The following is a 26,928-nucleotide window of genomic DNA, read 5'->3' as shown; positions in this document are numbered from 1 at the left end:
ACTATATTGATAGTGTTACCCCAAATGTTTCATTTTCGCATTGGGTAATAGGGCAAAAGGCCCCCAAAATTTGTAGAACAACTTCGTCTGAGAAAAAAAAATACCCCATATGTGGATGTAAATTGCTCTGTGGACACACTACAATGCTCAGAATAGAAGGAGTGAAATTTTGTTCGGGGGTCATGTGCATATATAAAGCCCCCAACAGCAAAAAATAAAAATAAAACATGTGACACCATTTTAGAAACTACACCCCTCAATGAACGTAACAAGGGGTACAGTGGGAAATAACACCTCACATGTTTTTTTTTAAAATGGGCCATAAATTGAAAAATTTGATTTTTGTACACTAAAATGCTGGGGTTACCCAATTTTTTACATTTTCACAAGGGGTAATATGAGATATTTGGTTACAAATTTTTGAGGGCTTTTTCTCCTGACTATAAAATTACATCCACATATCGGGTAACGTGCTGGGTGGGCGCACAACAAGGCTCAGAAGTCATAGAGGTCAGTTTGTATTTGTGGCCTATGGCTTATCAGTAGCTGACGGTTACATACATTCCGAGGAAAATACAAAAATGAAACACCCACATGTGACACCATTACAGAAAGTACCCACCCTAAGGAATCGATATAGGGGTAAAGAGGACATTTTGAACGCACAGGTGTTTCCTAAATTTATTTTCCAGGAATGGATGAATTGCAATTTTCAACCTATGCTCTGCTTCATCTTTCTGGGAACAACTAACATGTGACTCCGAATTGTCGCCTGGAAATACGACAGAGCTCAACGAGAACTCTTCGCATTTGAGGCGAAGGTTTGTTACGGATACAATAAAGGAACACCCACATGTGAACCTATTACAAACAGTATACCCCCTAGGGAAGGTGTATAGAGTGAAGTGGAGATTTGGAACAGACGGGTGTTCCCTTCATTTATTTTCCAGGATTGGATGAAGTGTACTATGGGGGGGGAAATAAAATTGCAATTTTACTGATATGTCAATTATTTTCCCAGAATGATGACCCAGAGTACAGCCAAAAGAAAAACTGATGCCTGCCCCAAACCCTATACTTTGAATCATCATTCTGGGAAGAGGATGTGTGGGGCCGTCCCTATTCTGTTACCTCAAATGCACAACCCGCTCAGGTGGGGAGAGACAACTGCAAACCTCCAACGCTGTTGACTTTGTGTCCCATGACCCATTTTTTAGGGGGAAGAAAAAAAAAAGATATTGGGGTATTGGGAAAAATGTTTTTTTTTTTTTTTTTTTTTGGGGGGGGGGGGGTAGGGTATTTTGGTATAAAATTTGGAAGTCAATGTACCCTGGACTGGTACATTGGAGCCGAATTCTGCGGTATGAAAATTAGGGCAAAGGATGGAAAATTTAGTACTCCATGGAAGTGTGATACTCCCTGAAGCAGCCTATGCAAAGGCCCGGATTATCTGGGCAAGTATCACACTGAATAGTGGTGTCCCTCCGTCTCCCCTTCCTGTGACACACTCTGCATTTCTTCTGGGTTTGTCCTGACCTTCTAGTGTTGGGGATCACACCTGGAAAGTTTTGAGGGCCCTTAGAACTACCTCTTGGAACTGCAAGTATGTCCCTGTGTTGCCAGCGTACTTGTACAGTATAAAAGAGTTGTACATGGCAACCTGTACCATGTAGACCGCAACCTTTTTATACCATACATGTGTTTTCCGCATGGCATTATATGGCTTGAGGACTTGATCAGAAAGATCAACTCCCCCCATATACTGATTGTAGTCCAGAATACAAACGGGCTTGAGGACCGGTCCAGCGGTATCTCGCACAGGGACAGGGGTGCTGCCGTTCCCATGAATAGTTGTGAGCATAAGGACATCCCTCTTGTCCTTATACTGGACCAACAACAGGTTCTCATGGGAAAAGGCACGGGACTCACCCCGGGGGATAGGAGCATGTAGGGGATGGGGCGGAAGGGCTCTTTGATTCTTCCGGACTGTCCCACAAGCGACAGTGGATCTGGCGGCGAGGGATGTGAAGAGAGGGATACTAGTATAAAAGTTATCCACGTAAAGGTGGTAACCTTTATCTAGCAATGGGTGCAAAAGGCCCCAAATGATTTTCCCACTAACACCCAGAGTGGGGGGACATTCTTGGGGTTCAAAACGGGAATCTCGTCCCTCATACACTTTAAACTTGCAAGTGTACCCAGAGGTACTCTCGCAAAGTTTATACATCTTCACGCCATACCGCGCTCGCTTGGTAGGGATGTATTGCCGGAAGCTGAGTCTCCCCTTGAAGCTGATGAGAGACTCATCAATAGAGACCTCCCGCCCCGGGACATAGGCCTCCCAAAATCTGGCCCCGAAGTGATTGATGACCAGCCTGATTTTATACAGGCGGTCATACACAGGATCAGTTCGGGGGGGACATGCAGCATTATCAGCATAATGCAAACATCTGCGAATGGCCTTGAACCGGGGACGTGTCATGGCCATATTGTAGAGGGGTGTCTGGTAAAGGACGTCCCCACTCCAATATTGCCTGACACTGTTTTTTTTTAACTAGACCCATATGCAGCAGGAGGCCCAAAAAGGTCCTCATTTCGGCTGCATCAACTGGAGTCGAGCCGCCAGGTCTAGCTAAAAATGAGCCCGGGTTAGCGGCGATGAACTGTTGTGCATACAGATTCGTCTGTGTAACCATCAAATTAACAAAGTCGTCACTGAAAAAATTACCGAAAAAATCCATTTCAGTGAACCAGACAATGTTCATTTTGATTCCTGAGTCGCCAACAAACTCAGGAATCACGGGCTCGGGGTCCGCTGGCTGATTCCAGACAAGTTCGCCAGTACAATGTACCAGTTAACATGGCTGGGGGGCTTCACTAGTATGAGCACCAGGGGGACTCATACTAGCATGGGGCACAGGGTCAAGGGCAGAGGAGGTTTGCGGCACCTTGGTGGCTCATCATCTGAACTGGATGATGAGGAGGATGATAAAATAAGGAAGGGGGGGTCTTCATTGTCCTCTGAGATGCTTTCAGAGTCGGAGGCAAGTATGGCTAATGCCTCATCCGCCGAAAACACTCTGCGGGCCATTTCCCTACTCTAATGTGGATACGGGTGTGTGTGTGTGTGTGGGGGGGGAAACTTCATTTGTGTATGTGCTGCGTGTGGTGTGGTGCGATACTACCTCCTTAACCCGCCCTAACCTGCCCTAACCTAACCTAACTAAACTAACCCGCCCTAACAGAAAATAAAAAATAAAAAGGGGACTTCTTGCACAAAAAAGCCCTGCGCCAATATCTAATTAGTGGTGTGCGCACTGATTAGCGCTTGTGGCGGCAGTGGGTGCAGAAGTCAGTGGGGGGTCCGGCCACTCTGCCCAGAACAGTGGCTGGTGGCTTTTTCACAGACCACCACAGAAAAAAAAACGAAAAAGAAAATAAAAAAATGCTTAACCCCAAAAAAATGCACCCACCTGAACCCCCAAAAAACGCTGCTCAGTGATAAATCACTGACAGCGGTGGGACAGGCTGCACACACAGGTACAGTCCGTCCACACAGTACACGCCTACTACTGGTGGCACGGACCGCCTATGGGTGCAAAAAAAAACGCATTAACCGAAAAAAGTGCCTTTACCACAAAAAAACGCTGATGAGTGATAAATCACTGACAGTGGTGAGGCATGCCGCACACACACAGGTAAGGTACGGCCACACAGTACAAGCCTGCTACTGGTGGCACGGACCACCTATGGGTGCAAAAAAGCGCTAGAAAACCCGAAAAAAAGCACCGGCACCACAAAAAAAACACTGATCAGTCAGTACTATGGGACTGATCAGCGGTGGGTGGGCTTTAACAAACGGTGGCGGACCGCTCTTTTATAACTAAGAGGGTCCGCACACACGCTTAGGTGGAAAAAAAAAGATCTGCGCCCCAAAAAAACACTGGTGGCAGACCGCAGCGACCCAGCAGGGCCGGGGTCACGCAGCTAAAGGTGCTACGGACCCACGGACACCCACTGAGGTACGCTGGAAAAAAAACTTTTTTTTTAACCCTAACCTGTCCCTACCTAATCTAAAGCTAACCCTGGGGGATTTCTGTGCCAAGGGGCCATAGAAAGGGGGCAAGGGGAACTTTTTTTCAACTGAGGGAATGGTGGGCAGCACGGGGCTCCGTTCAGCTCACCAGATGTCTGTGGAATGGCGGGCAGAACGGAGCAACATGCTCCTAGCCCCCACCATCCCCTCCCATTACACTGTGATTGGTGTTGCCACTTTGGCCACCCAATCACACTGTAGTGGGGGCGGTGGCAACAATGCCAGCCCCCAGTACAGCACTGATGATGATTGGTGGTGTATATTACACCACCATTCATCATCTATATCCGGGTCACAGGGTCACACGTGACCCTGATGACTCGGAACCGCTGCAGAACGCCGGTTAATACTTAACGGCGTCCTACAGCGATCGCCGGTATAGGAGGTCCTTCGGACCTCCTCAGGCACACTGCCGGGATGTCTGCTGAATGAAATTCGCAGACATCCGGCTCCGATCCCCGCCTGGCGAGCGGTGGGGAACGGAATCGCAGCACATCGCTCGTCTGAATTGAATAGCGATGCCCTGTGATCATCATGACCCCCCTGGGCGATATGCCGCGATGCCTGCTGAACGATTTCAGCAGGCATCGGGCACCGGCTCCCCTCCAGCTAGCGGCGGGGGGCCGGGATTTGACAGGATGTACTCAAACATCCTGAGTCCTTAAGGACTCGGAAAAGGGGCCGTTTGAGTATGTCCTGCGTCCTTAAGGGGTTAAACATTTGAGAAAAGTTCGTGCTATCTTGTTACAAAAAGAAACCTCACTAATTCTAAAAACACAGGCACTTGGACCGCTAGGAATAAATGAACGTGTTCAGTACCTGAAGTGTGTTCAGTACCTGATTTAATAGGTTATTCTAGGATGCAATTATGTATTGCTTTTTACAAATAAAGTGTTAACTAAATGTGTGTCCACTTGTAATAATGTTGGATAGGTATAAGTGAGGTAAAAAATATTATTATGTATGTGCCAGTTCAAGTGCTTGATAGCTACAAAACAGAAAAAAAATTAATCTTCGCATATTTCTATGTTGCGGACTATTGTTTGCCGATTTCTTAATGAATATCACCTATTTAAGACGCAAAAAGTGATATCTAGTATAAAGATACTGGTATGTATGAAGGTCTAGTGGTATATATATATATATATATATATATATATATATATATATATATATATATATATATATAATATTTACCAAAGAAAAACAAACCACTATAACGACCATGAATTAATAAAACTTGATAAAAAAAAAAAATACAAGGGTGTAGAAAAAGAGATTGGTACTAGGGAAGGGGAGTGATACTCATGGGGTTTATCAACCGTATGCCCCAAATAACATGCATACAACAATAGAGTGTAAACTGTACATAACAGTCTGAAGTGGGAAAAATATGCAATGGTGGTTGGGCACATGAACGGACCTATGTTATCAGACCATAAACAAGTAAAACCATGTGTCATTAGTCAAGTGCCCACAAAGTGCACACAAAGAGTAGCTGCAGGTACAGAAAGAGAGTACCTGAAGTTCAAAAACGACCAACCAAAATAAATAGCGTTCAGAGTATGTACAGAAGTCAGTGTCTCCACAAACCCCAGTTACTCACCTCACTTTACTTTTTCTATGACTGCATGGTTATTTATTGTGGTACATTGGGCTCATGTTCCGGCATTTACAGTGACACATGGTTTTACTTTTTCACAATTTGATAACATAGGTCCGTTCATGTGCCTAACCACCATTGCATATTTTTCCCACTTGGGACTGTTATGTATGCATGCCATTTTTGATGCATGTTATTTGGGGCACACGCCTGCTAAACCCCATGAGTATCACTCCCCTTCCCCAGTACACATCTCTTTTTCTATACCCTCTGTTGTATTTTTTATCTTGAACTACATGTAATTTCTTTAATTAGTAAAGAAAGTAATTTTTTACTTCATGGTCATTATAGTGGTTGTTTGTTTTTCTTTGGTAAAGATTTCTTAATGAAGATTGGAATTTTAAATGGCTGATGAGTGTTGTTATTTTTCATTCTGTTGAAAATTTTTACTTATGGACTGAATGGCTTTCCGATTGTGGAGTACCATTGTACAGGTGAAGAAGTTTGTATTGCAGTGGGTGGATCTGTATGTCAAAAGCTCAGTGTAGAGCTGGATTCTTGTCTCTCTGCTAAACTAGTACACTTCTCCTCATGACTGACATGTAAAATGCCAGATTCTGATAAATCCCCACTCAGGTATGCCTTTTTTATGTCCCCATGATCTTTTAAATCTAAGAAGAAGATGCATGACATTAGTTGCTCCATTCTCTTTCTATGTATAGTTTATGACATATATGTCTGTTCTACTCTTTTATATGTCTGTTTTAGCCTTTTCTCATTGAGCAAGTAATCTTTGCTTGGATTTCCCCTTCACATGTGAATAACCTTAATTTTATGAGTGGTAAGTCTCATTTGCCACGTCTTAGTCCAAGCCTCTAATATATTATCCAGATCAATTTGTGATATAATAATAATGTGTGGGTGTGCGAGCAACAACAGCAACTGGTCTTTAAAAGTCCTTGTTTGATGTGTATAGTTAAACACGTTATGACTTTTAGCAGTTTTTAATCACCTATTTGAACAAAAGGCAGAGAAGGTAGCCCTATCTGGCACTTTTACTAATGGAAAATGGGTCAGGGGACTAGTGATACTGTACTGTATCCTAGCTGATCTGTATATAGTATAGAGTAAAGAGCGCTAATTGCAAGATATACAATGTTACATCTTTAAAACAAAAAAGATCAAAAGCCACTCGTTTTATCAATACAATTATTATGGACAGCTAAAAAATTGAGGGGAGTGAGGGAGCACTCTTCTCCACTCCTTAGCTGCTATAAAAAGCTTGTCTCACAAAACAAACCCTTATACTGCTACTTTAAAATTTAAAAAAAAGTAACGTAGTTTTTGGAATGCAGAGATAAAAATGCTTCTTCCTTAAGGCATAAACTAGTCTACATCTTTAAAGGGGTACTCTGTCCCTAGACATATTATCCCCTATCCAAAGTATAGAGGATAAGATGTCTGATCGTGGGGGTCCCACCTCTGGGGACCCCCCGTGATCTCTACTGCAGCACCCTGTTCTTCAGCTGCACAGAGAGGGGATCGCTCCTTGGCTGTTGACGGGCAATACATGAAACAAAATATTGTAATGTCACGGCTGCCACTCCCCTTCCCATAGACTTGCATTAAGGGGGTGGGGTGTGATGCAGTGAGGGGGTGGAGCTGTGACGTCACAATACCGTATCAACCGTCGTCTCCCAACCTTTTTTGGCTGGGGGCACAATATCTATTTATCTGTGGGTAAGTAGATTAAAATGCTGCTTTAGACAGCAACTCACAAATGACAACTTCTAATCAGCATCATTCCCTTTTCTTCTCCATTTGGTCTGGGCCATCATGACAATTTCTTCCAGCCACAATTCTTCAGCATTAAACCTGCAAAACAAACCTATTAGGCTCCGCACTTTTTTCCATGGGTGACAGAGGGGTGTAGAAGGGTGTACATGGGTGACAGGGGTGTAGAAGAGTGTACATGGATGACAGAGGTGTGTAGAAGAGTGTACATGATTGACAGAGGAGTGTAGAGGAGTGTACATGGGTAACAGAGGGGTGTAGAGGGATGTACACGGGTGGAAGAGGGGCATAGGGGGTGACAAAGGGGTGTACATGGGTGACAGATGGGTGTAGGGGGTGACAAAGGGGTGTACATGGGTGACAGAGGATTGTAGAAGAGTGTACATGGGTGACAGAGGGGTGTAGAGGAGTGTACATGGGTGGCAGAGGGGTGTACATGGGTGTAGAAGAGTGTACATTGTTGACAGGGGGCGTAGGGGGTGACAGAGAGGTGTAGAGGAGTGTGCATGGGTGGCAGAGGGGTGTAGAGGAGTGTGCATGGGTGACAGAGGGGCGTAGGGGTGACAAAGGGGTGTACAGGGGTTACAGAGGGGTGTAGAGGAGTGTACATGGGTGGTAGAGGGGTGAAGAAGAGTGTACATGGGTGACAGGGGGTGTAGAGGAGCATACATTGGTGTCAGAGGGAAGTAGGAGGTGACAGAGGGGTGTACATGGTGACAGAGGGGTGTAGAGGAGTGTACATGGGTGATAGAGGGGTGTACATGGGTGACAGAGGGGTGTACATGGGTGACAGAAGGGTGTAGAGCAGTGTACATGGGTGGTGTAGAGAGGTGTAGAGGAGTGTGCATGGGTGGCAGAGGATTGTAGAAGAGTGTACATGGGTGACAAAGGGGTGTAGAGGAGTGTACATGGGTGGCAGAGGGGTTTAGAGGAGTGTACATGGGTGACAGAGGGGTGTACATGGGTGTAGAAGAGTGTACATGGTTGAGGTGTAGAGGAGTGTACATGGGTGGCAGAGGGGTGTAGAGGAGCATACATTGGTGACAGAGGGGCTTAGGGGTGACAGAGGGGCTTACATCGGTGACAGAGGAGTGTAGAGGAGTGTACATGGGTGGTAGAGGGGTGAAGAAGAGTGTACATGGGTGACAGGGGGTGTAGAGGAGCATACATTGGTGACAGAATGAAGTAGGAGATGACAGAGGGGTGTACATGGGTGACAGAGGGGTGTAGAGGAGTGTACATGGGTGATAGAGGGGTGTACATGGGTGACAGAGGGGTGTACATGGGTGACAGAAGGGTGAAGAGCAGTGTACATGGGTGGTAGAGGGGTTTAGAGGAGAATACATGGCTGACAGGGGGGGGCGTAGGGCGTGACAGAGGTGTGTAGATAGTGTACATGGGTTGCAGAGGGGTGTAGAGGAGCATACATTGGTGACAGAGGGGCGTAGGGGGTGACAGAGGAGTGTACATGGGTGATAAAGGGGTGTACATGGGTGACAGAGGGGTGTACATGGGTGACAGAAGGGTGTAGAGGAGTGTACTTGGGTGGTAGAGGGGTGTAGAGGAGTGTACATGGGTGACAGAGGGGTGTACAGAGTGACAGTGGAGTGTAGAGAGGTGTAGATGTGTGTAGAAGAGTGAGCATGTGTGATGGGGGACATAGGGGGTGACAGAGGGCTGGACAGTGGTGACAAAGGGACAGAGGGGTGAATAGGGGATGGACATTGGTGACAAGGATGTGGTCAGGGGTGGACAATGGAGAGTGAACATCGGTGACAAGGGGATGGACAGGGGTGACAGAGAGGTGAATAGGGGGGTGGCCAAGGTGGACAAGGATGACAGGAGGGTGACAAAGGGGTAAAAGAGGGCTGGACAGGAGTGACAGAGAGGGGTGGACTGGGGTGACAAAGGGACAGAGGGGTGAATAGGGGGGTGGACATGGGTGACAGGGGGTACACTGGGGGTGGACAGGGGGGTTGAACATGGGTGACAGGGGGGTGGGCAAGGGAGACAGGGGGCATGAACAGGGTAAAAGGGTCAGAGGGGTGAATAGGGGGTGGACATGGTTGACAGAGGAGTAGACTGGGGGGGTGGTCAGAGGGTTGCCCAAGGGGGGGGGGGGGGTTGTAGGTGACAGGGGTGAAAAAGGGGTGGCCAAGGTGGACATGGATGACAGTGGGATGGACATGGGAGACAGGGTGGATGGACAAGGATGACAAGGGGGTTACAGGGGTGAATGAGGGGTGAATAGGGGTGTGGACATGGGTGACATGGGTGAAAGGGGGTAGATTAGGGGGTAGACTGAGGTGAACATTTGTAACAGGGGGGTGGACATGGGTGACAGGGGGTAGATTGGGGAGTAGACTGGGGGGTGAACATGGGTGACAGAAGGGGTGAACATGGGAGACAGGGGATGAACAGGGGTGACAGAGGGGTTAATAGGGGGGTGGATATGGGTGACAGGGTAGACTGGGGGGGTGGACAGGGCAGGTGAACATGGGTGACAGGGATGGACAGGGGGGTGGACATGAATGACGGGGGGAATGGGTGATGGGGAATGGGTGATGGGGGGGAGGACATGGGTGATGGGGGGTAACAGAGGGGTGGAAAGGGTACAATACCTTAACCCCTTAAGGACCATGGACGTACACGTACGTCTAAGCACCCTGGTAGTTAAGCACTTACGCGTACGTCCATGGGAATTTCGGTCCCTGCCGCGCGCCGAGTGGGGACCGGACCGGGGTGACTGCTGATATCTATCAGCAGTCACCCCGCCAAAATGCCCACGTAAATGCCCATGTCGGCGATTGGCGCAAATCACAAGTGAATTCACACTTGCGATTTGCGCGATTCCGGGTCATTATGGGTCTATGGTGACCTGGTGACCCAGAATATAAGGGGGATCGCGGTTGTCCAAGACACCCACGATCCCCCTGAAGGGATAGGAGTGAGGTGGCAGGGGTGCCACCCCTCCTATCCCTGCTATTGGTGGTCTGGACGCGACCACCAATAGCAGATCGGGGCGGGGGGGTTAACTTTTGTTTTCCTCGTTCTGCCCACCCACAATAGGCGGGGCAGGACAGGGAAACGAAGGGGACCGGCGCCGGAGTCAACTTACCCTGCTGGCGAGGCTGTGGGCGACGATCGGCGTCGGAGATCGGCGGGCGGCGATGACTTGCAGCAGGCTCTCTGGATCCGACGGAAGCCGGTAAGTTGCCTATCAACATCTGGAGGGCTACAGTCCGAGACCACTATACAGTGGTCTCTATACTGTAGCACTCCAGATGTTGCAAAACTATAACTCCCAGCATGCCCAGACAGCTGTTTGGGCATTCTGGGATTTGTAGTTTTGCAACAGCTGGAGGGCTACAGTTTGAGACCACTATACGGTCTCTCTGAACTATAGCCCTCCAGATCTTGCAAAACTACAACTCCTAGCATGCCCACACAACTGTTTGCTATCTGGACATGCTGAGATTTGTAGTTTTGCAACATCTGGAGGGCCACAGTTTTCAGTGGTCTCTATACTGTAGCTCTCCAGATGTTACAAAACTGCAAATCCCAGCATGCTGGGAGTTGTAGTTGCGATCCCTCCAGCTGTTGCATAACTACATCTCCCAGCATGCCCTTCGGCGATCAGTACATGCTGGGAGTTGTAGTTTTGTAACAGCTGGAGGTACACTGGTTGGAAAATATTGAGTTAGATAACAGAACCTAACTGAAGGTTTTCCAACCTGTGTGCCTCCAGCTGTTGCAAAACTACAACTCCCAGCATGCATGGTCTGTCAGTACATGCTGGGAGTTGCAGTTTTGAAACAGCTGGAGGTTTGCCCCCCCATGTGAACGTACAGGGTACATTCACACGGGCAGGTTTACAGTAAGTTTTCTGCTTCAAGTTTGAGCTGCGGCAAATTTTTTGTCGCAGCGCAAACTCCTAGCAAGGAACTCACTGTAAACCCGCCAGTGTGAATGTAACCTAAAAACACTACACTACACTAACACAAAATAAAGGGTAAAACACTACATATACACCCCTTACACTGTCCCCCCCAATAAAAATTTAAAACGTCTTGTACGTTAGTGTTTCCAAAACGGAGCCTCCAGCTGTTGCAAAACAACAACTCCCAGCATTTCTGGACAGCCACTGACTGTCCAGGCATGCTGGGAGTTTAGCAACAGCTGGAGGCACCCTGTTTGGGAATCACTGGCGTAGAATACCCCTATGTCCACCCCTATGCAATTCCTAATTTAGTCCTCAAATGCGCATGGCGCTCTCTCACTTCAGAGCCCTGTCGTATTTCAAGGAAACAGTTTAGGGCCACATATGGGGTATTTCCGTACTCGGGAGAAACGACAAATTTTGGGGGCTTTTTCTTCTTTTACCCCTTATGAAAAGGGAAAGTTGGGGTGTACACGTCTTAAAGACGTACAGCTCTTTGCACGAAAACTGATTTTCAAAAAGATGTTCCATAACTCCACCTCTGCCTCTATTTGTGACACGCGTGATGAACTACTTGCACTTCAAGCTCTTGAGGACTTATCGGGTGAAAATGAAATACAGAATGATGACTGGTTCCCCACACAACTGTATCCTAGATCAAGTAAGTTCCCTCTGTTGGCTACTTACCCTAATGTAGATACTTTTGTACAATTGGTTTCAAAGGACATTGAAAAGCTATCGTTTATAGCCCCTTTTAATAATTGTTCTCATGATGAAAGACAGGCCATCCAAGAGTTAAAAGATATGAAGGATATCACAATCAAACCCTCCGATAAGGGGGGTAACATTGTACTGTGGCCTGTCAAACTATATGAAAAAGAAGTGTTCAAACAACTGAAAGACACATCATGCTATAAACGACTGACATATAACCCTCTTTCCAAATTTCAGGCTGAGTTACGGCAAATTTTGAATCAAGCAAAAGATGAGGATATCATCACCTCTAAGCAATATGATTCTCTGTGGATTGACAACCCGATGATTGCCACTTTCTATCTACTGCCAAAGATTCATAAGCATGCCACTACACCACCAGGTAGGCCCATCGTGTCAGGATGTAACAATTTTTGTGATAGAATTTGCAAATTAATAGATCACGTATTACGAAAAATTGTTGAAACATTACCGTCCTATCTCAGGGATACGACGGATGTATTGAGGCGAATGGAACACATCCATATGGACAGCGATATGCTTATTGTAACATGCGATGTAGAGTCACTCTATACTTCTATTCATCACGTTGATGGTCTAAGAGCAGTTCAAGCTTTCTTGATGATGTCTGAAGCAGATGACAATTTGAGTAGGTTCATCACAGATCTTCTTAGATTTACCCTGACACACAACTTCTTTATTTTTAAAGAAGTTTTTTATCTTCAATTGCGGGGGACTGCTATGGGCGCGGCCTGCGCCCCAGCTTACGCTAATCTCTTTTTTGGGATTTTGGGAGCGGTCTATTTTTCTCACCGATTCCCCTGAATTCATCGATCGAGTACAATTGTGGGCACGTTATATCGATGATATAATTTTTATCTGGAAAGGAAGTGTGGCAGAATTGGAAATTTTTATCCAGACCTTGAATAATAATAGTCTTAATATAAAACTGACTCACAAGGCTGGTCGTAGTAATATGGATTTCCTTGATGTTTCTTTCAGTGTGGACGACCAGGGATATGTCCAATCCAATCTGTTTCGAAAACCAACCGCAACCAATTCTCTGCTACATGCACAATCAGCACATCCACCGAGCCTAATTAAAGGTATACCTATTGGTCAATTCCTGAGGTTGAGAAGAGTATGCTCCACTGAAGCTGATTTTGAGAAATGTGCCCTTGATCTGTTTAACAGATTCAGAGAACGAGGCTATAAGGAACAATGGCTCAGGAGAGCATATTTGAGAGCGAAACACACCAAGAGAGATGCCCTTTTGCAACCAAAGCCACGTGAGAAACGGGATAACCAGGTGAGACTTATTTCTAGGTACCATGCACAAGTCCCTGAGTTTCGTAATATTCTATCTAAATACTGGGAGGTTCTCCTGGTAGATCCATTTCTCAAGTTATACTTACCTCCAAGACCATCAATCACCTTCCGACGGTCACCGAACTTACGGGACATGCTGGTCCAAAGTCATCACCGAGCCATAGTTCAGAAACCTGCTTTTGAGAGACCTAAACACAGATGGGGATGTGCCCCCTGTGGAAAATGCAAGGCCTGTGTCAATATTTGTACGGATACTGTATTCCCTAATTCAAATGGCTCACGCATTTTTACCATTACTCACAGGATTTCATGCGACACCATAGGGGTGATATATCATGCAACATGCCCTTGCGGCCTCATATACATCGGGATGACGACCAGAGAGCTTCGAAGACGCACACGAGAACACGTACTTGGAATTGTGGCAGCCAAAGAAGAAATGGATACCACAAAATTAACAACAATTCCACAGCATTTTAAACAATATCATGATAGTGACCCACACGGATTTTCGGTAAGAGGGATTGATCGTATTTTTATTGGTACTAGAGGTGGCAATTGGAAAATACAGCTTGCACGCATGGAGACTAGATGGATATACAAGTTGAAAACTTTGCGCCCCGATGGCCTTAATGATCATGCCAGCTTTGCACCATTTTTGTAGCTAGGTATAATTATGTGTTGACTCCGTTTCGTTTTGTGTCTAGTCTACTCCTTGATTGGAGTTTTTTATTGTCTTTTGATTTTAATATCATTTTAATCTTATTCATTTCTCTTTTTCTCTTTCTTTTCCTTTTTTTCTATTTTCTTTATCTTTAGGTTGTTCTGTCTTGTGGTCTGAGGGGCTGAATACTTTTGTGTGGATGACCATACCATTACCCTTTTGCTGTTCACCAGTGACTGAGACTTGAATGAATAAATAATTTTTAATTTTTTAATTCCTGCCATACACCTGGGAGATTTATAATGTATTAATAGATCATGATTATTATTAATTTAAAATTGGTCACCTTATTTATATTTATTATATAGTGATTATACTATCATATTATTGTACACATTTATATTATTGTACACATCTATATAATTATTTAATTTCTTTTATGGATTATCCTGATTTGGCAGTCGTTTCACTTCATCGATTTTGATGCACTTATATTTTGGTTTTTAGTTTTATTTATTATTTTTTATTTATATTTATTATTATTATTATTAATATTAATTTTAATTTTTTGGTATATGATGTTTTTTTGACGCACCACAATATGTTTTTCTGTAGAGTACATTTCTGCACATTATCAACGGTCTTTATATTACCCGCACTGGGGACATATATATATATATATACACAAATATATTTTATTTTTACATATAGGTAATTATGTATATTGATCTTTATTTTAACCACTTTGATGGTTTTCATCTGAGGGTTTACATATGTTTTTATGAGCTATATTTATTTATTTTTTTACCTGACTAACACTATATCTACTATTATTATCCTATTTGGTAAGTATATACCTCCATCGATTTTTCACTATTATCACTTTTTTTTTTTTGTTTGTTTGTTTTTTGCACCTTGAGCACTTTTCACCGATTCTTTTTTCTTATTATTATCAATTTATTCTCTTTTTACATGTTATCATTATTCTCTAACGAACATCTTGTGGCCACATTAGTCATGTAACTATTATCATGTGACCACATTAGCTATTGTCATTATATTGATCTCCCCTGGTAATATGGCTGGCGCCAATAACGATCACGTGAGTTGTGCACATCACGTGATCGGCTGACTCATCTGTCACTGAGCTGTAGTATGATCTCATGGTTATGGTGCGCCATGGGACGCTGTGGTGCATCGGTCATGTGATCTCGGCTCGATGACGTGCGGGTCAGGTGATCGGGAGCCGGACCGGATGTGGCGCTGGAGGAAGTGACGTCACCCGCCGAGACAGCGGGTACCAGCGCCACATGCGATACTTGTCCTATCACTAAGGCTGTCGGAACTGATGCGCATCTACAAGTAGGTGATTTTGTAACACACTCATCACCATTGGCTGTAATAGCTGCCCCTCAACCTTACCCTAACCAATTGTGTCTGGAGGACCACTACAAATAGGAACGCCCTTTAGTACTAGACACGCCCCCTGACGAAGCCCATACGCGAAACGCGCGTTGGGGTACAGGTAGTGATCTCCCTTAATGGTGTATGGCAGGTATTTGTGACTTTTTGCTGTCTTTCATGCTCTCCTCTTTTTTATTATATAAAGCTGCTGATTGACCTCTGAACAGGGCTAGGTGCTACACAATTTGTTACGTGCACTTTACTCATAGCCCGTTTGAGGATATATACCAGCTTTATACACTTATTATATGTATGTTTCATTATTTATTTTTACTATCTATGGGCATGTTGCAATTTAACATCTGTGGACTGTATTCCTGCCGTCCGTACTGTTTACCATTGTGGATTTAGTATCACTACCTCTTTCTGTAGCTTTCATCTGTATAGTACCTTGTATTTTATGTATGATTTTATAACGCACTTGAATAAAGATTATTCACTATTTTTGTATTCAAATCAGTATACCGGTATCTTCTTTTGTTGGTGTAACCAGCTTGTTAGTGTAAAAAAAAAAAATTTGCACTGACATGCTGGTGTTGCCCTTTAGTTTTTATTTTCACAAATAGTAAAAGGAAAAAAAGACCCACAAAATTTGTAACGCAATTTCTCCTGAGTACGGAAATACCCCATATGTGGGAGCGTAAAATGCTCAGGAGTGAGAGCGCACCATTTAAATTTGAGGCCTAAATTGGTGATTTGCACAGGGGTAACTAATTTTACAGCGGTTCTGACATAAATGCAAAAAAATAAATACCAACATTTGACCCCATTTTGGAAACTACACCCCTCACAGAATATAACAAGGGGTATAGTGAACTTTAACACCCCACAGGTGTTTGACAAATTTTCATTAAAGTTGGAGGGGAAAATGAAAAAAAAAATTTTTTTTCACTAAAATGCTGGTGTTACGCTAAATTTTTCATTTTCACAAGGGAAAATAGGAAAAAAGCCCCCCAAAATTTGTAACCCCATTTTTTCTGAGTAAGAACATACCCCATATGTGGATGCAAAGTGCTCTGCGGGCGAACTACAATGCTCAGAAGAGAAGAAGCGCCATTGGGATTTTGAAGAGAAAATGTGTCCGGAATTGACGGCCATGTGTGTTTACAAAGCCCCCATAGTGCCAGAACAATGGACCCCCCAACATGTGACCCCATTTTGGAAACTACACCCCTCACATAATGTAATAAGGGGTACAGTGATCATTTACGCCCCACAGATGTCTGACAGATTTTTGGAACAGTGGTCTGTGAAACTGAAAAATGTAATTTTTCATTTGCTCAGCCCACTGTTCCAAAGATCTGTCAAATGGCAGTGGGGTGCAAATGCTCACTGCACCCCTTATTAAATTCTGTGAGGGGTGTCGTTTCCAAAATGGAGTCACATGTGGGGGGGGGGGGTCCACTGTTCTGGCACCACGGAGGGCTTTGTAAACGCACATGGCCCCTGACTTTTATTCCAAATAAATTCACTCTTCAAAAGCTCAATGGCGCTCCTCCTCTTCTGAGCATTGTAGTTCGACCACAGAGCACTTGACGTCCACACATGGGGTATTTCCAGACTCAGAAGAAATGGGGTTACAAATTTTGGGGGTCATTTTCTTCTATTATCCCTTGTAAAAATTAAAAATTCGGGGAAATACCAGCATTTTAGTGAATTTTTTTTTTTTCATTTACACATCCAACTTAAACAAAAAGTTGTGAAATACCTGTGAGGTGTTAAGACTCACTGTACCCCTTTTTACGTTCCTTGAGGGATGTAGTTTCCAAAATAGTATGCCATGTGGGTATTTTTGCTGTTCCGGCACCATAAGGGCATCCTAAATGCGACATGCCCCCCAAAAACCATTTCAGCAATATTTGCTTTCCAAAAGCCAAATGTGACTCCTTCTCTTCTGAGCATTGTAGTTCGCCCGCAGAGCCTTTTACGTCCTAACATGTGGTATTTCCGTATTCAAAAAAGATGGTATTACAAATTTTGGGGGGCATTTTCTCCCATTACCCCTTGTAAAAATGTTAAATTGAGGAAAAACTGCACTTTAGTGAAATTTTTTTGTTCATTTACACATCTGACTTTAACGAAAAGTCGTCAAACACCTGTGGGGTATTATGGCTCACTGGACCCCTTGTTATGTGCCTTAAGGGAAGTAGTTTCCAAAATGGTATGCCATGTGGGGGTTTTCCTGCTGTTCTGGCACCATAGGGGCTTCCTAAATGTGACATGCCCCCCAAAAGCCATTTCAGAAAAACTCACTGCCCAAAAGTCGCTCCTTCCCTTCTGAGCCCTCTACTGCGCCTGCCGAATACTTGACATACACATATGAGGTATTTCCTTACTCAAGAGAAATTGGGTTACAAAGTTTGTGAGGATTTTTCTTTTTTTACTCCGCGTAAAAATTCAAAAACTGGGTCTACAAGAACATGCGAGTGTAAAAAATGAAGATTTTTAATTTTCTCCTTCACTTTGCTGCTATTCCTGTGAAACACCTAAAGGGTTAACAAACTTTATGAATGTCCTTTTGAATACTTTGAGAGGTGCAGTTTTTATAATGGGATCATTTATGGGGTATTTTTTTTTTTATAAGAAAGCCCTTCAAATCCACTTCAAACCTGAACTGGTCCATGAAAAATTCTGATATTGAAAATTTTGTGAAAAATTGGAAAATTGCTGCTGAACTTTGAAGCCCTCTGATGTCTTCCAAAAGTAAAAACATGTCAACTTTATGATGCAAACATAAAGTAAACATATTGTATTTGTGAATCAATATATAATTTATTTGGAATGTCTATTTTCCTTACAAGCAGAGAGCTTCAAAGTTAGAAAAGTGCAAAATTTTAAATTTTTCATCAAATTTTGACATTTTACCACTGACTTAAAGTAGAATATGTCACAAAAAAAAACTATCTCAGAATCAGAATGAAAGGTAAAAGCATCCCAGAGTTATTAATGCTTAAAGTGAAAGTGGTCAGATGTGCAAATAACGCTCTGGTCCTACAGTGAAAAATGGCCTGGTCCTTAGGGGGTTAAGCAAGCCAGCACGGGGCGCAGCTTGCAGTTCCACAGCAAATGGGGACACAGGGGGGAGGGGGACAGAGGGGGATGGAGGGTGACGCTGGGGGATGCCAAGAGACGCTGTGTGCACAGTTCGTACGCAGGCTTCCCTTCCCACTGTGGCGCCGTGAGTCACAGGCGCGCAGGCTGGGGCGTGAAATAAAAAATGAATGAAATTGATGGCAAAATCCCGTGGCACCTCGGACAGTGCCAAACGGCACCCCGGTTCGGAATCACTGGAATAGAGGATAAGATGTCTAGGGGCAGAGTACTCCTTTAAGGGCTTAAGATAAACTCCTGACTTTTTCAAATGTAAACCTAGGCAATCTAACATAATCCTTTTATGCCTTGTTTGTGCCGCATAGAGGAATGACTAACATAAATGCATTAAATTCAATGTTCATCTATCTGTCAAATGATATCATGTTTGCAGAACATAGTATGTTATGATGTGTGGGCATCAAATGATTGTATCTTATTTCACTTCCATGAAACTGTTTAGTATAAAATTAGTGTCTCATGAAAACCAATTAGAATAATGATTTCAGAATCCCTAATCTAATGAATAATTAAATCCATGGGAAGCTTATTATTGCCAGTGACATTTTTTTAAGTTGGTACGGTTACAAGAACTATTATGATTAAGTGGATACATTTTTTCTCTCCATTATTAGATAACCACATCACAATAAATTTGCATACAGTATTTTAACAGACCACCATCTCTGCATTATAATTTCAGAAATATAATTAAAACTATATGGGGAATATTTAAATACTAAAATATATGAATTTACATGAACAAAATTTAAACCAAGTATGTATATGTGGGATCCATGGCAAAACTCCCATGGAAAATTCCATAGTTGATGCAGAGTCTGGTTTTAATCCATAAAGGGCATAAATCACCTAACATACCTAAATGGTCTGGAATAATGTGCTTTAGCCAGCACATAAAGCCCCCCTTTAGGCATCACATAGTTAGATCCCCCATATTAGGCAGCACATAGTTAGATCCCCCATATTAGGCAGAACATAGTTAGAGCCCCCCTTTAGGCAGCACATAGTGGGATTCAAACCCAAGGCCCCAGCACTGCAAGTCAGCAGTGCTAACCTCTGAGCCACCATGCTACCCTTACATACATCTAATATGCACGGTTGCTAAAATGGACAGAGATGTCATCAGAGAGTACCAGAAAAATTAGGCATGTACACATGGCTCAAAAATTTGGTATTGTTGCAGCCGCAGCTGTAGCAGCACCCAGAAAAATTGCGGCAGCATAAAAAGTGCAGCACCAGAGGCCAGAAAAATTAGGCATGTACACATGGCTGAAAAATAAGAACAAGCGCATATCCAAGAGTCCAGAAGACTCTATAATGCAGGATGGAGAAACACACAAATAAATTATTTTCTAAATAAAATTTTTCATCAAATAAAGAAACAGAGTTCATCCCTCTCTGTATTTTATTTTTGAAAATTTAAGTTTAAAAATCACACGCAACAAGCGTTCCTTGGTGTAATGGTTAGTACTCTGGAAAATTCAAGTTTAAATTATCAGAAAGTCCAGAAGACTCTATGATGCAGGATGGTGAAAATCACAGAGAAATCCTTTTCCAAATAACATTTTTCATTAAATCAAGATGAAAGCAGCGGACAGAAAAATTGCAGCAGCAGAAAAAGTGCAGCACCAGAGGCCAGAAAAATTAGGCATGTACACATGGCTGAAATATAAGAACAAGCGCATATCCAAAAGTCCAGAAGACTCTATGATGCAGGACAGTGAAAATCACAGAGAAATCCTTCTCAAAATAAAATTTTTCATCAAATCAAGATGAGAGCAGTGGCCAGAAAAATTGCAGCAGCAGAAAAAGTGCAGCACCAGAGGCCAGAAAAATTAGGCATGTACACATGGCGGAAATATAAGAACAAGCGCATATCCAAAACTCCAGAAGACTCTATGATGCAGGACGGTGAAAATCACAGAGAAATCCTTTTCCAAATACAATTTTCTTCGAATCAAGATGAAAGCAGTGGTCAGAAAAATTGCAGCAGCAGAAAAAGTGCAGCACCAGAGGCCAGAAAAATTAGGCATGTACACATGGCTGAAATATAAGAACAAGCGCATATCCAAGAGTCCAGAAGACTCTATATTGCAGGACGGAGAAACAGACAAAGAAATTATTTTCTAAATAAAAATTTTCATCAAATAAAGAAACAGAGTTCTTCCCTCTCTGTATTTTACTTTTGAAAATTTAAGTTAAAAAATCACATGCAACAAGCGTTTCTTTGTGTAATGGTTAGTACTCTTGAAAATTCAAGTTTAAATTATCATAAAGTCCAGAAGACTCTATAATGCAGGACGGTGAAAAACACAAAGAAATCCTTTTCAAAAATGTGCCATGGCTGTGTAGAATGCCTGAAATGGCCACACACCTTCCTGGACTGCTTCAGGACATCCTGTAAGCCTGGGTACTTGAGCACAAAGCGGTGTACAATTAGATTACACACATGTGCCATGCACGGCACATGTGTCAACTTGCCCAATCTCAATGCCGCCAACAAATTTGTTCCGTTGTCACAAACCACCTTGCCGATCTCCAGTTGGTGCGGAGTCAGCCACTGGTCCACCTGTGCGTTCAGGGTCGACAGGAGCGCTGGTGCGGTGTGACTCTCCGCTTTGAGGCAAGTCAACCCCAAGATGGCGTGACACTGCCGTATCTGGGATGTTGAATAGCACCTGGGGAGCTGGGGGGGGGGGGTGCCGGTGATGTGGAGCAAGACGCAGCAGTGGAAGAGGACTCGGCCGAGGAGGTTATGGAAGAGGATGGAGTAGGAGGAGTAGAGGAGGTGGCAGCAGGCCTGTCTGCAAGTCGTGGCAGTGTCACCAACTCCTCTGCAGAGCCACGCATTCCATGCTTGGCAGCCGTCACCAGGTTTACCCAATGCGCTGTGTAGGTGATATACCTGTCCTGATCATGCTTTGCAGACCAGGTATCAGTGGTCAGATGGACCCTTGCCCCTACACTGTGTGCCAGACATGCCATAATTTCCTTTTGCGCAATGGAGTAAAGATTGGGGATTGCCTTTTGGGCAAAAACATTTCGGCCGGGTACCTTACACTGCGGTGTACCAATGGCTACAAATTTTTTAAAGGCCTCAAACTCCACCAGCTTGTATGGTAAAAGCTGGCAGGCTAGCAATTCTGACAAGCCAGCTGTCAGACTCCGGGCTAGGGTGGGACTTTGAGACATTGTCTTCTTGCGCTCAAACATCTCCTTGACAGAAACCTGACTGTGGGCAGATGAGCAGGAACTGTTCAAGGCGAGAGACGGAGAGGCGGATGATTGAGAGGGGGCAAGGAGGGCAGCAGTGGCTGACCTGGCTGAAGATGCTGGACCAGGAGGAGGATGGCGGCTTTGACTTTGTGTGCTCCTTGTACTGACGTGTTGATCCCATAGGCATTTGTGCCTAGGTGGGTGTTGGACTTCCCACGAATCGGTTTCTTCTGGCACAGGTTGCAAATGGCCTCGCTGTTGTCAGAGGCAGACACACAAAAAAATGCCACACTGCTGAGCTCTGCGATGACGGCATTCTGGTGGTGGCAACAGCATGCGTTGATTGGCGTCCCGTCTGGCTGATCCTGGGTGCCGATGCATGCTGTCTGACTGTGCCACTAGCTCCTTGCGACGACCTCCCCCTGCTTCTAACTTGTCTCCTCCTCCTCTCTGTCTCCCCATCTGAACTTTCTCCCTCTTCTTCTCTTCTAGCGGGCACCCACGTAGCATCCACGGACACATCGTCATCATCAACACCTTCACCGCTATCTGACTCCTCAAGAAAGGAAGCAGCAGCGGGTACAACATCATCATCACACCGTACGTCCATGTGTGTAATGCTGCCTGACTGAAACATATCCCTGTTAACTACATCCTTTGGCAATAATGGTTGCGCATCACTCCTTTCTTCAAACTGATGTGTAAATAACTCCTCTGACGGATCAAGTAAAGCTGCTGGGGTGCTAGTGTTGGTGGTGGCGCCGGCAGGTGGGCAAGTAATAGCATGAGAGGTGCCCAAAGCTAAGCTAAAGGAGGAGAAGGATGGTGCGTCAAGGTTCCGAGCGGAAGCTGTAGTAGATTGGGTGTCTTGTGATAGCCAGTCAACTAAGTCCTCAGAACTTTGGGGGTTCAGGGTACGTGGCCTCTGAACACTGGCCATTCTAGGGCCAAAGGGAATCCCAGCACCACAATGGCTCCTGCGGGGTAGCCTTCCTCTGCCTGTAATTTTTTTGGTTAAATTTGCACAAGTGTCACACCAAATGGGATTTGCCCTAGGGTGACACAATTTTCCCTGCAGGCAAAAAAACTGGTAACGTTGACGTGAACTTACAGTGACGACTGGTTTTATTTAACAGCCAAAAAAGTTATTTTTTTTTTTTTAATTTGCACAACTGTCACACCTAATGGGATTTGCACTAGGGTGACACAATTTGCCCTGCAGGCAAAAAAACTGGCAACTGTGACGTGAACTGACAGTGACGACTGGTTTTATTTAACAGCCAAAAAAGTTTTTTTTTTAATTTGCACAACTTTCACACCAAATGTGATTTGCACTAGTGTGATAATGAGCAAAAAAGCTTGCCAGCGGAGTTCCCCTTTTAAGCAGTGGTCCCAACCAGGGTGCTTCCAGCTGTTGTAAAACACACGGACTGATATATTTCAGCCCTTTGAATACTGTAGTAGTTAGTTGCTTTAAAGAAAAAAGCTTGCCAGTGGAGTTCCCCTTTTAAGCAGTGGTCCCCAACCAGTGTGCCTCCAGCTGTTGCAAATCACACCGACTGATATCTTTCAGCCATTTGAATATTGTAGTAGTTAGTTGCTTGAAGGAACTTAAGTTTGATTCTGGAGTACCCCTTTTAACCAGTGGTTCCCTCCCAACCAGGGTGCCTCTAGCTGTTGCAAGACACATGGACTGATATCTTTCAGCCCTTTGAATACTGTAGTAGTTAGTTGCTTGAAGGAACTTAAGTTTGATTCTGGAGTACCCCTTTTAACCAGCGGTTCCCTCCCAACCAGGGTGCCTCCAGCTGTTGCAAGGCACATGGACTGATATATTTCAGCCCTAAAAAGGGCTTTTTTGGGTGCTGTCCTTAAAGCAGATGTTACACTAGTGCTTTAGAAGTAAACTGGACCCTGAATACACCACCTAGCAGCAACCTAGCTATCGCTTTCCCTATACAGCAGGAGCAGCTTCTCTGATCCTCAACTTTCTAAGCCTGCAGGATGCTGAATGAGGGCAAAATGGCGTCCGTGCAAGAGGTAGGAGGGTTTGGAAGGGAGGGACTGCTGCTGATTTACTGTAATGTGTCTGCTGACTCTGACTCACAGGGTCAAAGTTTACTGCAATGTTAAAGTATAGGGGGCGGATCGAACTTCACATATGTTCGCCCGGCGATGCGAACGCGAACATGCTAAATTCGCCGGGAACTGTTCGCCGGCTAACAATTTGCGACATCTCTACTGGAAAGTACTTTTTTTTGTATCTTTAAAAAATCAATCAATCAATAAATCCCCCCCCCCCTTACCCCACTTAGATAACCTTGTTCTCCTCCACTTTCCAACCACCATCTCACAATAAAGTTTGCTGTTGTCTCTCAATTAGTCGACTTCTTTGTTGTTGTATTTTGGGAAAGCATTTAGTTGACTTTTGTGTGAATGCCTTGCTTCATTGTTTGTTATATCATGTTTTAATTTTTGTAGTAAAATTATAATTCATTAAAACAATCAATAGTTTTTATTTCAGCCAACAAAACCTCAAAATAGAAAAATGTTAACATATTTTATCACTTTCATTTTAGAAAGCTATTAAAGGGATGTTCTAGTGAATTATTTTTAAAGGGTGCCTGGCTATTTGAAATAAAAAAAAACAAGCATTCTTATATGGTCTGGAATCAAGCAAAATATGCTGCAAGCTGTCAGCAGCATATTTTTGGCAACATAATTTCTGCTGCCTTAAAGGGGTATTCCAGGCCAAAACTTTTTTTTTATATATCAACTGGCTCCGGAAAGTTAAACAGATTTGTAAATTACTTCTATTAAAAAATCTCAATCCTTCCAATAGTTTTTAGCTTCTGAAGTTGAGTTGTTGTTTTCTGTCTTACTGCTCTCTGATGAGCAGTTCCAATGGGGATATTCTCCCATCATGCACAGCTCCCGGGTTGTGACATCATCATTGAGCAGTTAGACAGAAAACTTCAGAAGCTAATAACTATTGGAAGGATTACGATTTTTTAATAGAAGTAATTTACAAATCTGTTTAACTTTCCGGAGCCAGTTGATAAAAAATGATTTTGCCTGGAATACCCCTTTAAATCTGCTACTGACCCAATTAGGTTTGTGGTGGATTTTCTGCTGCTGAATACCTACTGCAGACAGCCTGCTGAGAGCAGGCCCACATTCAAACTCCCAGCAGGAAACACGCTGCAAGTTCGCAATCAAATCTGCCCATGTGAATGAGTTCTAAAGGGGCATTCAAGCCTTTTTTAAGGCTTTATGGACATGTGCATTAACCTCTTAAGGACCAAGGACATACCAGTACATCCTGAGTCCTCACCTGTTCTATAACGCGGGGCCACCGCGTCATAGCAGGTTGGGCCCAGCCTCTAACAACGGCCGAGACCCATGGCCAATAGTGCGCAGCACTGATCACGGTGCCGCACGCTATTAACCCTTTAGACGCGACATTCACAGTTGAACGCTGCGTCTAAAGTGAAACTAAAACATTGCTGGCTAGCTCAGGGGGCTGTTGGGGATTGGCATGGAGAAATCGCAGCATCCCGAACAGCTGAGACACAGCAGGAGGTGAAGGGGTTACTGTATTGTATGTATCCATCACACAGTGTCTTTATCCTGTCAGCATTTAATGTTATCTCTTTGTTAGGAATGTAGCCGCGAAGGTTAATTAACCATATTAGGACTTCCTATTCTTACATGTGTTATGGCTTTCTCGACCATCTGTCTCTCCCATGAATTCTCTCAGAAACCTCCGTATACCTAATATTATAGGCTAGAGATTATACCAAATATTTGAGTGACGGAAGGAGGGGTGCAACCCCCCCCCCCCCTATATTATGTGCTTACGGACTACTGAATAAACTAGAGTGAATTTGACCAGACAAACTGTTGTTAAGTGTTATTTCTGGTAGATTCATTCTCCTGGATCCAGATAAAGACTTAAATCAAGCTAACCACCGAAGTTCGGTACCAGGGGTACTTTGATAAGATCAGATCTCCTTACAATCTGGGGGCTCGTCCGGGATCGAGAAAGTCATCCCCGGATCCGTATGAGGGATATCTGTTTTATCCTCTGGCTGATCCGAGGGCACTGACAGCGTCTCGATCCAAGTAAGTAGAAACTTCGGGGGGTTGCTGTGTCTGGGACACAGAGTGTCAGGGACACAATAGACAAAGGCTCAGGGAGTCATAGGTGATTATAAGAGGTGCTCCGGGAGCCCCATATCACCTTAGTCAGAGATAAGTGCACTTAAAACTAAAAGAAGCTGTTCGGGGAACAGAAGGTTACAAGCTTGATTTAACTCTTATATATATGTAGTTTGTAATAATTAGAAATTTTAGAAGTGATAAGATCATTTGTTTGTGTGAGACGTTGACAGGGTGGTAAGTGTACGGTCAAATCTCACTGTGATTTTTTTGTATTAACATCATTGACTGTGTAAAATTGCATGCGTTGTGGAGAGCTGCAAGACGCCCCACCCCTCTGGCTAGGAGAGAATCTGTTGACCCAGAGACCGGTGAACGCAAGTGGCGGCTCAAAACAGCACTAGTCGATAGGGGTTTTCGGAGAGTGAGCAAACATTAAGACACGAGTCCGCTGATCAGTTGACAGGAAATGTCGGAGCCTCTGCGGCTCAGTACAGCCAGTCCTGACAGTGATTGTATGATCGCACTCCAAAACCAAACATACTAACATGGGAGCAAAAGGCTCTAAAACTAAGTACCCTGAACCAGAGCCAGGGGAAACTTGCAAATGTTATGTAGCCCGTGTTAGTCCAAAAAACTATTACCTGATCAATCCATGGGTAGACGATTTAGCAGGCTGGACTGAGGTAATGGATGCTGCAGATCCATTCCCCAGAGACGGTGACAATAGTGTGTATCATATGGATATGGTCAAAGGACTATGTCTGGGTGATAAGGCAGCCTGGCCGCATTTCGATGCGGACCCTTCCTGGGACATGGATTATATGTCCAAGGGA

The sequence above is a fragment of the Hyla sarda genome, chromosome 5 (genome assembly GCF_029499605.1).
Source record: "Hyla sarda isolate aHylSar1 chromosome 5, aHylSar1.hap1, whole genome shotgun sequence".
Classification (NCBI taxonomy): domain Eukaryota; kingdom Metazoa; phylum Chordata; class Amphibia; order Anura; family Hylidae; genus Hyla; species Hyla sarda.
Note: the sequence above shows the minus strand (reverse complement) of the source record.